The following is a 14,295-nucleotide window of genomic DNA, read 5'->3' on the forward strand; positions in this document are numbered from 1 at the left end:
TTCAACAAAGTATGTTGTTTTGACAATGCAAAAATAGTTCAGCCTTCTGAGTTTCTATCATCTGAATATCTTGACACTTCCTAAAAAAAAAAAAAAAAAAAGAATGGAAAGGTTCTAATTTGGAAAGTCTGTGTTTAAATAAAAAATCAGCTTATGAAAATATGAACATTGTTTTCCTGTTTCTCTCATCTCTGTTCTTTCTGTATAAGGAACATTCTAAAAATCTCATGAAACATAATTTTCATCTTCCTAATTGTCCTTATGAAACAATAGCAACTGGAGTTTTTGTTTGTTTGTTTGTTTGTTTTTTTATTTTTTATTTTTTTTAAATCAATTTCAATTTCATTACTTAAAATAGTTACAAACCACATGTCACTTACAAACCTTCCTGTTATAATACACTGGCTTTGTACAATGACTTCCAATCCCTTTCTCCCATTCAGAAAAACACTTTGTGGTTTTACTTTTAAACTTTAAATATTTTTAGAATGGCATAGCTTTCCACAATATGTATCTTGGAATGTAATGCAATAAGATATTAGTTCATGCAATGGAAAGTTCTGTGAGTAGTAAATATACTTTAAACAATTTGTATTGATGTTTTTGCATTTGATCTCAAAATGGTTCTTTAAAGAAAAAGTATTGTAAAATAATTATAGTAAGTAATTGCTTGGCTCTCACAGAACATGAAGTTTCTTTAGAATAGGAAACAATAATAGAGCTCTACTATTATTTTGTAAAAACTAAAGTTGTGCGTTTTTTATATACTCATTTTTGAAGAAATACTTTCTTCCTAGTGATTTTTTTTTTCCATCCAGAAGAGTTCAATGTAATTTCACAATATGGTTGTAACCTAGTTACTTAGACCAAAAGCTAGGGTCTCCAGACAAGAGGGCAGGAAACTGAGGTCATTCCCTCAGTCTTCATGGAAAGAAAGACTTGAATTGCCACCTTGCTGGGGCATTCTCTTTGTAAGCAAATACCACACACACCCCACCCCAGACATGTTGCCTTAGCTACAACTGCTTAACGTCTGTTAGTAGGTATGTGATTATTTTTTAAGGTGTAGGACTTTTAACAAAACCAGGGCTTAATACCTCATTTGAGGTTAGGCAGATGTGTACAGAGAACACTCCCTGTGGCAGTACCCCTGCAGAGTACAGAATGCCTAAGCCAACCTTTTCGCACTGCCTTCTCTGGTATACCTCTCCCTGTACTGTACCATCCATACAGGAAAGCTGCTGTTTTTGCAGGGAAGCTGTTCCTCCTTTGTGGTAGAGAAGTGAGATGGATTTGGTTTTAATCTTTGTTTTCTACTTTGTAGAGAGCGGCAGAGGCAGGTATAGCGCTGCAAGTTGTTTCTTTAAGTTGGTGTCTATTTTAATTCCATGGTCGCATTTCCTACTGAAGTTGTTCTGCCCATGAGTATAGTTTCCATTCACGTTGGTAGATTCTGTATTCATTCCACCTTCCTCTTTTACTCTCCTTGCAGAAGTTTTATGTGTGTTTCTCCCAGCAAAAAAATGGCTGTTCAGCAGCCTTTGAGCCTGTCATCTTAGATTTAAAAAGAAAAATTTATTGGCTTGTTTTCTCCTTACTCTTTGGCATTGTCCATGTGCAGCTGGCTTCTGCAGATGTTTTCTTAACAGAACTGGTGACTTTTAAAGCCTTGCAAATGTCGGCACTGTTACAAGTTTCCCCTTTACTCAGAGCTACAGTACACAGGCTACATCTGTCCTTAGTGGATCTGGCTGCCTTTCTTACCTACTTAAATATAACTTTCAACTTACTGTGCCGATATATTTGCTTGCAGCAGTACGGTAAGCAAACATGTATATGTGTTATTGGTGTTGGAATAGCCTTTCTAATTCAAAATAATAATAATAAAAAAATCTATTCTCAGACTAAACATTTTTCTAATTACATTTGCATACTTTTATAATGCATGGGTTTTTCAGCTGAACTCAACTTTTTCTTTCCTCTTTTTTTTTTTTTTTTTTTTTTTTTCTGTATCACTTCTTATTGCTTCTTCAACTTTCTCAGTTTTGTTCCTTAAAGTGGATGGATATTTCTGTATTCATAAGAACATCTTCCATAAATACCCATTCTTGTTCTGACTCTGAGGACTCCCACTTTTAGTAAAGCATTCTTTCCACACACTTTTGCTGAAGTGCTTTATCTTTTGAGTGGAAAAAAAGGGGGAAAGCATGCTAGAGAGAGAGAAATGCAACTGTCAAATACCCTTTCTTCTGTTACAGCCACTCATTTGTTAGTGGATGATTGGGATTTAGGGAGCAAACATATGGAGGATGGTTTGTGTGTAGGCAACCTTATATGTATTTCTGACTTTTTGTAAAGCAAATAGTAACAAGTGTAGCATGGTCCTTGACTGAAGTACATTTCTGCCTGAAGTATGCATCTTCAGTGTGCTTTTGAATCTGCAGCTACTGAATGAAGTAAAGTCCCCCAAAGCTAGAGCAATTATTTTGTCCAGATAATAAGACTGTTGCTAGTGATGACAACTCATATCTCCAAACTTCAGAGCAGAAAGTTTATAACATTAGTGGCCAATTAAAAAAGAAAGTGGGAGGTGGAGCCGGCCCATTTCTTCCCTTTCCTTTGGTAGACTAATATTTATCTTGTATTTTACAGTAAGAAGTTAGAGAAGCAAATGATATTTCAAATGACTTTTCACATGTTGGCTTGGAAGTGTCCGAAGAAGGAGCCAACAAGTCTGGTGGCTTCAAAATTTAACTCCAAATTTAAGAAAGACAAGGTTTCCTTCAGCTAAACTACCATTATAATCTAAAAGGAGAGAGAGAGAACGGCATTTGATTTGTTACTAAAAATGTTAGTTAATTAATTAATTAATTAATTAATTAATTTTTTAATACAACAGGTAACTACTTCATGTGCCTTATAAAAATTTCTTATAAACAAATTTATGGTGATATTTTTCTTGGTTAAATATTTTCATGTGTAAATATGTATGGTTTTCATAGAGAATAAGGAAGGGATAGCATGAAATAAGCAACTAAGAGGAAGACAAAGACCTGCTTTACATTCATTTTGGGGAACTGATCCTAACTGAGCTTATGCAGGGGTGCTGTATCTTGATATAATAATATCAACTATTTTAAGGAGGTAGTGATGTTCCCAGAGTGTGAATAACTCTGCCAAGAATAGCTATGCTGGCTTTTCTTGAGCTATTCCATATGAGGTCTACTTACTTTGGGTTTTATCATTCATAGAAAGGGTATTTAAAAATGCTTTCCTTTCTGCTAGAAACATAGATTTTAAGAGGGTGCTTACAACTAGTCTAGGATTTGATATGACAGATATTTATATCTAATGCAGAGCAAAACACAAAATACACTTAACCTTTATTCAGTTGCATTGTAAATGTATTCCACTTTCTTTCAACTGGAGTGAATTATATTAATAACTTGTTATTGTTAAAATGTCAAGAGTATTTTCTTTCTCTTTGAATTATCATTTCTCTGCTCAGGGTATTGGGTTCTCCTTATCGCTCCTGACATGGAAAGGAAGAAATGTAATCTTAAGTGAAATGTTCAGACTTCTCGTGAATAGGTAGGTTATTTCTTTCAGATTAGCTCAAGTAATAGTTACAGAGTTGACATATGGAATGTGGAAAGAGACAGGAACCAGACAATGCACGGAAACTGAAACACTCTCTCATTTAAAGATACAGTCTCCCTGGGACTAATAGAGTGATGTGCACAACATGTCAGATACTTCTGTATCTGGCACTTCCTTTTATTTTCACCAAGCTGATTTCAAGTATGTGACTTTTATTTTATTGTGACATTATCACAATAATTTACAGCCTCCTTTCAGTGTTGAAATGTGTTTGTTTTGGGAGGAAATATGAGATGTTCCAGAAAAAAAAAAATCTAATTAGGAGTTTTGAATTTCATTCCGTCTCTTCAGTTGATGAAATATATTCCCAGTAAAACACCTGGTTAATCAGATAACTCTTACACAGTTCTTCCACCTCAGTACTTCAGAAAGAGGTCATTTTTCCTCTTAAAGGATAGTTACCTTGTGGGAAGTAGGTTAATCCACTGTCCAACTGGAATGTAAAGGCTGAAGTAAAAATTGTGTACATTTTGTAGTTTACGTTTTTCCAGCATGGCTTATGAGGCAAACAGAAATGTAAAGTTAAACATATTTGTATCATATTTATTGTTTATAACCAGAAATGTGACAGATACTCCTCTTAATGACTTTACTACAGCAAGCTGAATCAAATTCCATTTGATATCTTTGGAAAGTCTGATTGGCTCAAAGGGAGAAGAAATGTTTCACTTTATATTAGATCCCTTTCTTAAAGCTTCTAAAATAATAGTACTGTCACCACCAAGGATAATCTGGATAAAATCTGTCAGAGTTAACAAAACCTTCCTTCCTTTTGTGAAGTGAAAAAAACTTTGTTCAAGCCAAGTTGTGTGTATTTTTACATCCTTATTTTTAAATTAACTATTGCTTTCCACTAGCAGCTATCAATGCATATAAAAAGCTATTGGTGAAATAGCAAGGTTCAGGGTAACATAATGGTCCTTGTTTTTGTGCATTTTTCTTTAAAAATAAACATTAAGGTTCACTAGTATTAGTAACAGTATTGTTTGCCAGCTGGAGTATTTTATTTTTGAATGAAAGAAAGAAAAACTAGATCCTACAAAACTGTCAAGGACTTTTGTAGGGAAGGTGTCCTAGCTAAAAAAAAATCTTTATACATTGTAACACTACAGGTGTAGGTTCATGACTTTAATTCTGAGGAAATATTGGCCTGCCCAATGCAAAAACTTAGCTTTGTCTATTTCAGAGAGCTAATAACATTAAGAATTTAAACTGTTAATATTGGTGTTATTGGTGGTGGTGGTGGGAAATAGTGCCCAAACATCATCCTGACCTACACAATTAAACAAAACAAAACAACCAAGAAAGGACAACTTTTATTCAAAAATCATTATCGTGTATTGATGTACCACAGACAAGTAGACAGAGTAAAAACTGGCTGTGAATATTGTAGAGTTTGGGCGAAGTTCAGACTGGAATATCATCTTCAGGGCATTCTTCCTTTAGCAGAATTCCATTCTTTAGCAGAAATACTAAAATATGAAGTTAATTTTTTCCAAAGGAATTTTTTTTGCTGTGTTTCTCACATTTGTAAATTACACTGGAAAACAGTGGGATGGAAAATATATTGCAGAAGAGATGTTTTAAATTATTGTTTTCAAGGAGAGTTTTATTTAAATGTACTCAGGATTTCTCTCCGTTACCCAGCCCCAGGAAAGGAAAGAACTGGATATGTTTTGGAGAGATACACTCTCAGCATGACTGGAAGGGAAATTAAGAAGTGTCTTGCCAGCTCTTAAACTGTGTAACAGAGAACAATTACTCTTCATTGGATGATGCTGTAAGAGAAGGCATGTGGAAACAACAAGTGGTTATACCATGTTGTTGTATAGTACTAAATCTGTCTTCAGTCCCTCCCCTTAGCTGTGAATCAGTTTAATCTGCCAAATTATTATTGTTCTTAATACTTCCCAAAGAGTTTTCTAAATTAATGGGCCAAGAAGTTACTGTTTTTACGGTGTTTACATCCTCTTTATCACGGTACACTTTGAAGTTAAAGATAGTTTATGATTTTTCATTTATTTATTTATGTATTTATGTATCAAGTGATTCCACAAATAAAAACTCACACACACATAAAAAAAATACACAAAAAAACAACAAGAAAAAAAAAAACACAACTTGTACTCTTTCCTTTTTTCACTCAATAAAAAATGACATTTATTGGACTTACAGAAGGAAAAAAAAAGGGGGAGAAGTGATACATTCACAGAGTTGCTCTGTAAATAAATATGCTTCCATCTATTACATATTTATAAGATTTATCATTTTTATCAGGTTTATTCTTTTTCAATGTTTTGGGAAGAAAAAAATACACAAAAACAATTCACTTGAGAAATAGAACTGCTAGAGAAAAATTCTTCATCCTCACAGAAAAAAAAAGGTATCAGTAGTTAGACTGCTCAAAATATTAGCTATGAATGTTGCTTTGTTATAACATAATTTTCTTCTTTAATAAGATTTATTTATTTTTATATATGTCAATTCTGGAATGAATTCCTGCCTAGGACATTTCACATACTAAGTTGTAAAAAATTAAAGTCTTACATTTATGTGATGCAACTGCCTGAGTGGAAAGCGTTGTGGATTGTATATGGGGCCGAGAGCCATAAAATCTTGGACTCTGGACCCTTTTTTGATGCTGAGCAGCCTATATAATTTTTTGTACTTACACAATGCTCAGCAAACATTATTAATTTAAGCTTCACACAGTCACTGTGCAGTACAGAGGTGTAATTATCTCACTTTTTCAAGTGGGAGAACTGAGACTCATAGAGGTTATGCTCTGCAATAAAACAAGTTCAGAAATATGGTGGGAACCAAGGTCACTTGGCACTTATTCCTGTCCCTGGTCTGCGGGAGTACTATGTAAAGCCTCAACCCCTTTGCCTGGCATATGGGGTTAATGTTACTTTCCTCTTTGCAGCTGCTTGTGCTGAAATTCATGCCAGGCAGTAGAAGAATATATCCATCTGTGGAACCCATCTTCCATGGAAGATATTACTGTCTCATTTATTGTCTCATTTATTGTCTCATTTTGAGTATTTAGGAAGTTTCATGTGGAAAAACAAACAAACAAACAAACAAAAGGCAATTCCAGCTCTGCAGAAGACAATGAAGAGATTCCTTATTTTAATGGACATTAAAACTCTGGGAGAGGTTGCCATAATATGAGATAAAGGATTGCAGAGCAGAACACCAGACCCAAACTGGCACAGGAAGTACCCACAGTACCTTAGTTTACTCACTGCAGCAGCCCAAGGCAGTTACTTACCCTTTGTGTGCCTCAGATTTTTTTCTTGCTTGTTTTCAATTTAGTTTTAAGCCACAATATGCTGCTAAAACATGGGACTTGAGCCTAGGAAATCCTGGGTGTTACAGTGGCACTCAGTGGCTTTCAGGCTGATCTGGGTGAATTTCTTGTGTAGAAGTTTCTTGAACATACACTTCTAACCAAGGTTTTAAGTAATTTTCATGTTGCTCCTGAGCAGTGTCAAGGTGCTGGATCAGAAGGCAAGGTAGAGTGAGTGAGAAAGCTGCTTGTATTGCAAGCATTGCCAGTCAACTTCCCGTGAGGTGGGTGGTGCTGACAAGGGGCAGTGCCCCAACCCTACCTGAGCAGTGCTGCTGGGCTGACAGGCTTTCCATCCCTGCACGTGGATCAAAAGAACTGTGGAGCATGAAGAAACACGAACTTTAATTTACCTTTTTGACATGCCCCGTGTGCCAGCTGTAGAGCAGGAGTAATTCTATCTCTACTTTATTTAGAGCTGCCTGCCAAAATGCCCAGAGTGCAGCGTATTAAAGTGCATCTTTTCCACACAATGTATCTGAGTTGCCACAGATCAAAGTTTTACCTCTAGGTCCTCAAACAACTCTATATCTATCTATCTCTATCTATCTATCTAATGTATCTATTTATCTAATCTAATTTATCCATCTATTTATTTTTCAATTAACAACTTTTTAAAATAGTGTTTTCACTTGCTCGTCCCAGCACTTTTTGATATTTCACCTGTTCATAAGTTTTGATATAGTGAATTACCTTTTATACAAGTTGCTTTCCTTTGTATTTTTTTAGAGCCTGCTGTTCTCTCAGTTTTCCAGTAAATTATTATTTTCTCTGTATTACTTTACATGTTGTAATTGCTTTGTTATCTGGAAAAGAAAGGTAGGCTCAGCTTACTCCTTTCATCACTGCCAGAGCCTCAGTGAATGAACTGTAGTTCGTCTCATTACCATTGCTTTGTTCTGCTCTGTTACAATGATAATTGCCCTTGTCATCTTCTTGTAATGTTAGCTGTGAAACCTTGTGGTTAAAAACAGAGAGAAGGTAAAAGGTTGTGGTGGGGAGAGATAAATTAGGCAGTATAGTTTGCAAAATGAGTTGATAAAGAAATGCTTGTGTTTCCTATCATTAAATAACTGAGTCTGAATACATTATGTAAACACAACAGCACACACTGAAGAAAGGCTAAGGTGGTTTGCTGCAAGAGATACAGCAAGCGTATGACTGTGAGAGTTTACAATGTTTGGTCCCAGTGTAATTTTGGTCAAATTAAGACAAATGAAAACTTCCAGGTGTCTTTTTTTCTTTAAAAATTTTTTTTTTTTTCCCCTCTCTGGAAAGTCTTGCTCCCTCCCAGCCTTCCTGTTGCTTTTACCTGTGCTGGATGATCTTTGATGAGACAGCTATACTGTTTTTGTTTTTAACCTATATTTTTACATCTCTTGCCCAAAGGAATGAAAAATTGTGTTTTCCTCAAAGTAACCAAATAAATAAACTTGATTAAAATTAAGGGCTATGTTGTGATGCTGGGTGCTAATGCTATCAAAACCAGCTTGTGGGATCTTGTGGCCATCTAATTTTGGTCAAGACACCTAACAGTTAAAATGCAATCCCTTCTGTGGCAAATGAAAAGTAGAAATGACCAAATAAAAGTGCAATTAGGCAAAAACAAACAAACAATGTGGATATGTACACATTGTTTTCTCAATTCTGTAACTGGTAATCAAACTGTTGTTTTTTATGACCTCCTGAGGAAATACAGAGTTGTCCTCCTCTCATTAAGAATCACTTAATTAATTAATTCCATGTTGGATGAGACCCTGAGCAATCTGATCTAGTGGGTGGCATCCCTGCTAATTGAAAGGAAGTTAGAACTAGAAGGTCCCTTCTAACCTAGACTGTTCTACAGTGATATGAATTACTTGTGTCCTGGGAGCTTCCCACAGGAAACTAAAGATTCAGCAAGGCCTAGACATTTAGATGGAAAACTGTTTATTTTATAAGAATTTGAAAGATAAACTTAACACATTGTCAAGATAACTGAGGTGACCAGGTGAAATCTAAAGATACTATTGTATAACAGAACCAGTGGTGAATGAGTTCCAGCATAGCAGAGTTAGCTGTTGAAAATACCTGAAAGCAGCAGGTGAGATAGCTCCCAAAACAGTGGATGTGTGATTCTCTTGTCCTGTGTCTCAGATTAGCTATGTGATGGGGCTACCCTGTGTTTGAGCTGTGACAGTCTCTGTGCCAAAATATTTGTGTTAACATGTGGATGTACCTTCTGTTTGACTTTTTTTTTTTTTTTTTTTAATTAAATTGCTGCATATCTCTTTTATGGCATCTGATTGTTGGAGTCTAGTCCTTTATTCAGTGTTTGGAAATACTGATACAGTTGCTCAGTGAGAGCAAAATTACAGAGCAATCTTAAAGGTATTCGGTTCTCAGATGGCCAAGACACAGCAACAGGTTTTTAAAAGATTGATTAGCCCTTTGGTAAAGAGTGAGATTGTGGTTTCTAAGATTTAAAAATCCTACTGACTACAGATATAGCCCTGTCATGTTAGGATACATTCAACTTTATATTCATTACAGCAGATAGCAACAGCTGCTCTCACAACAGGGTGCAAGCTCAGCTCATATGGAGAGGCATGGATACCCAGGGTGTATTCTTTTGGCTTCCTCTCTCCAGTGGAAAGTATGCTCAAATGGAGAGAAATATTTGGTGATTGTACTCATCTATCAAATCTTAATAATTCCATACTCATGACATGCCATCCAACTCCACAAATGTCAAGATGACTAAACATGGAAAAGTCAACCTGTTGATTTTGGAGTCTGTTTATGTGCCTGGTAAAATAGAGGGGAAGAAGGAGAGATACCAGTGCTGATGCACAGTTGCACACTGCACTTAGGTATTTTTGGCATTGTGGTGTCTGGCCTGTGACCTCTTTGTCACGACCAAGACAAGTACTTCCTAGTGTCTTAATGCTTTTAAAAGGCCCATTGGTAGATACATAAAGTAGCACAAAATCATAGAAATGTGAATGAATGACTGTCATTTAAATTTCTCTGAACAGATAAATTCATCATGATTCACTATTTCAAAAAGACATATTTGATGACAAATATATATTAAAAGTATACAGAATTGTATTAGAGCACTTGGTCCTTATCAAAACAAATAAACAAAAACACAAGGAGAAAAAAAAAGGCAACCACAGACAAATCTTACAAAGGTAGGGGAAAATACTGAACAAATTAAATGTTTTCACCACATGTAGCTGTGCTTTTGGGTCCTGTATAGCAGCAAAAACTAATTTACATGTCCATCGATGAAGGAAATGTTTTGTTTATTTGCTTTTAACTGTTTCTAAAAACAATTGGATTGTTTCTACCTCATTCTTTATCAAGGTGTGGACACAGCATAGAGAAGTGGTTCAACTGAGAATATCTGAAGCCTGTTAATTAGGACTATAGAGAGGGACTGGATGCAATATAATGTGCCTGCTTAGAAACCATCAGAAACAGGCTAACACTATTTTCTCTGCAGGTGGAATTCAAGTCAAGTTAATGTCTCTACATTTTTACATTTTTATTTGTCCAGTCTGCTTCAGTTCTTTGCTGAAGAGCCATTGAAAGTGCTGACCCAATACTTGTATTGAATTTATTTTTCACTATTATGCTTTTAGATTAAAAAGAAAAAAAAAAAGATATTTTTTGTAAGTTTCTAAAGTGAAGGAAGCTTTGTGGTCACGTAAGTATTACAGGACTGAAAAACATCCTGTCCCTGGTTTTACTAATATTCTATATGAGTTATCTAATTGTTCCTTATTAATATTGATGACCTAGAAGAAAATCCTGCCTGTAAGAGTGTTTTCTGATATGAAATGCAGAGTTTTCTTCAATATTATTATAAAAGATAATAAATGTGTCTGTCTTACCTTCTTGGTCCTTTTTAATAGCTCCATACATGAAGGATTGTCTCTAAAGTCTCTCTTGAACTGTTTAAAAAAGCTAGTATAACAGTAGAGCAAGCAGCCACACAACTCTTAGGGGATCAGTCCTGACTGTGTTCTTGTAACAAATTTGAAACTCTTCTCCTGAGAAAAAGGCAAACATAAACATTATTTATGTATGTATGTATTTATTTATTTATTAATTATTATTATTATTATTAGCATAGTAAGTCAACAATTAGCAGGAGTGAAGTTTGGACACAATTTCACCAGGAATCTTTTTGACTTCCAATCCAATAAGTAGCCTGTCATCATCAAATAAATGCATCTTCAGATAACTTATTCATAGAATCATTTAGGTTGGAAAACACCCTTAAGACCATGAGGTCCAACCATCAGTATAACTCTACCAAGCCCACCACTAAAATATGTCACTAAATATTACATCCACACATCTTTTGAATACCTCCAGTGATGGTGACTACACCACTTCTCTGGGCAGCCCATTTCAATGCCTAACCACCCATTACATGAAGAAACTCTTCCTAATGCCCAATTTAAATTATCCCAGTTGCAACTTGAGGCTGTTTCCTTGTATACAGTCTGAACTTTTTTGAGAGTAACTTGAGTCCATTTCCTCTTATCCTATCACTTAATCACCTGAGAAAAGAGACCAACACCTTATTCATTGCAACCACCTTTCAGGTGACTGTAGAGAGCAATGATGTCTTCTCAGACTAAACAACCCCACTTCCCTCAGACACTCCTCATAAGTCTTGTCTCTTCACCAGCTTCATTGCTCTTCTCTGAATGTGTTCCAGCAACTCCGTATCCTTCTTGCAGTGAAAGGCCCAGAACTGAACACAGTAGTTGAGGTGCATCCTCACCAGTGGGAAAATCAATTCCCTAGTTCTGCTGGACTTGCTGTTTTTGATAAAAGCCAAGATGCCCTTGGCCTTCCTGGCCACCTGGGCACACTGCTAGCTCATGTTCAACCAGGTCTCAAACAGCATCCTTAGGTCCTTTTCTGCTGGGAAACTTTACAACCACTCTTTCCTAACCGTATATTGCTGCAAGAATTTGTTATGACTCAGGTGCAGGACCTGGCACTTACCGTTGTTGGATGTCAGGCTTTTGGACTTGGCCAGTTTTTCTTGCCTATTCCTGAAGAAAAGCTCTGCTCAGTCTAGGCATTTCCAATATTGTTGATAGCTGAAATGTTAGAATAAGCTCCATATTAAAAACGCAAGTTTGTGAAATGCAGAATCATGTACAGTTGTTAAAGACACGAAAATGCAAAAGCAGATATTCTGCATAGTAACTGTGATATTTTTGCTGATATATGTTTCTGTCAAAACTCTCTTCTGTGTTCTGTAAGATTGCCATATTTATTTTCACGTGACTAGTGTAGATCTTTCATGTTTTTATGATTTCTTGTTTGTTTTGCTGATGGTAGAAAACAATTCTAAATTAGCCTTGGATTTAAGTGATTCTTTTTGTTGTTTAGGTTGTTTTTCTTTATTCATTATTTACATTATCATTTTTTATCCCCTTCTCTATTTTTTTTATTGTTTTGTGATTCCACCTTGACTAGAGCCTGTTTGTTCCTTCAAGTCATCAAAGGCATTTGAATATGTAATATAGAACAAATATGTAGTGTTACAGTCTTTTTCCATATCATTTTAATTTAATATCATTATTTTTTGTAAGTATGTTTCTTTGGCAGTTCTTCTATTTTGTACTTATGTTAGCTTGTAGATTTCATTTTGGATATATCTGGACCCATATCATTAACATTTAAACTTAATTATGTTTGAAAATATGTTGTCTATGTAGTTATTTTTTACTAGCTAGGGAAATAGTGTCTTTCTATCTTCATCTTTATGGATGAGTATTTTGAGTTGCTATCCTTTAAGTGTTCATTTTTCTCTCTCTCTCAAGAACTCCGTATTTTAAAGTAACATTTCAGATTTTTACTGAAATAAATTCCTTCATGTTTGTCCTTATGTTTCTGTGTAGGAGTTCTTGATGTTTTCTAAAGAGATACTGATATAACCTCCCAAGAGGTGCCATGCAAATGTCTGGGTACATAAATGAAAATGGTGATGGCTACTTACTATCCATAATGTCTTTCAAAGGACTAGGTAAGCTAGAGCTGTATTTGTAAGTCTAGAAGTATGAAACAACAATAGTTTTTTGGGTAAGTAGAGTCATGGACATTTAATACTATGATACTGCAAACAATTTGTAAATATGTTGTGAGAGATAAAAAAAAATCAAGAGGGTATAATCTATAATATAATTATAGATTATATTATATAATATATTTATATTTATATAATATATTTATATTTATATAATATATTTATATAATATAATCTATAATTATATATAATTATATTAATTATATAACTATAGATTATATAATTAATATAACTAATATAATTATAGATTATAACCTAATTATATCTAAATGAATCAAGGTCATAGAATCATAGAATGGTTTGAGTTGGAAGGGACTTTCAAGGCCACCTAGTTTCAACCCTCCCGTGATGGACAAGGACGCCTTCCACTAGACCAGGTTGCTCAAAGCCCCATGCAACCTGGTCTTAAACACTTCAATGGATGGGGTATGAACAACTTTCCTGAGCAGCCTGTGCCAGGGCCACACCCTCTGAGTGAAGTAATTCTTCCTTATATCTAATCTAAATCTACCTTTTTTTCAGTTGAAAACTGTCACCCCTTGTCCTACCACTCCACTTCTTGCTACAGGGTAGCAGGTAGTACAGGGTACCTCCCCACCATTTTTGTAGGCTTCTTTTAAGTACTGGAAGGCCACTATAAGATCTCTCTGGAGCCTTTCCTTCTCGAGGCTGAACATCCCCAGATCTCTTAGCTTGTCTTCATAGCAGAGGTGCTCCAGCCCTCTAGTACTCTGTAACCCTCCTCTGGATTCTCTCTAACAGCTCCACGTCTATCTTTTACTGGGATCCCCAGATCTGGATGCTCTGGATGATCTGGATGCCTGGAGATCCAGGTGGGGTCTTGTGAGCATGGAATAGAAGGGGAGAATCACATCCCTCAACCTGCTGGTCAAACTTATGAAATAGCCCAGGATACTGGGCTTTGTGGTCTGCAAGTGCACATTGCCTGCTTATGTCAAGTTTTTTATCCACCAGTCCTTCTCCTCAGGGCTGCTTTCAGTCCATTCAACACCCACTCCATACTGATGTTTGTGATTAGTGCAACTCAGATAAAGGATGTTGTACTTGACCTCATTGAACTTCATGAAGTTTGCATGTACCTACCTCTGAAGCCTGTTAAAGTCCCTCTGGATGGCAACCTTTCCCTCTAGAGTATCAACTGCACCCCACAGAACTTGAACTT

General features: G+C 35.6%; 1 long non-coding RNA gene across 2 annotated transcripts; it reads left to right on the forward strand.

The window, feature by feature from the left end:
• The first annotated feature begins 1,690 nt into the window (after positions 1-1,690).
• LOC137848425 (uncharacterized) lies at positions 1,691-7,088 on the forward strand. 2 transcript variants are annotated; one of them, XR_011091342.1, is made up of 3 exons: positions 1,691-1,820; positions 3,509-3,591; positions 5,308-7,088. It is a non-coding gene; the product is annotated as an uncharacterized lncRNA (long non-coding RNA). The 2 variants fall into 2 exon arrangements; XR_011091343.1 differs by having other exon boundaries at positions 6,587-7,088.
• Positions 7,089-14,295: the final 7,207 nt, after the last annotated feature.

The sequence above is a fragment of the Anas acuta genome, chromosome Z (assembly GCF_963932015.1).
Source record: "Anas acuta chromosome Z, bAnaAcu1.1, whole genome shotgun sequence".
NCBI lineage: Eukaryota > Metazoa > Chordata > Aves > Anseriformes > Anatidae > Anas > Anas acuta.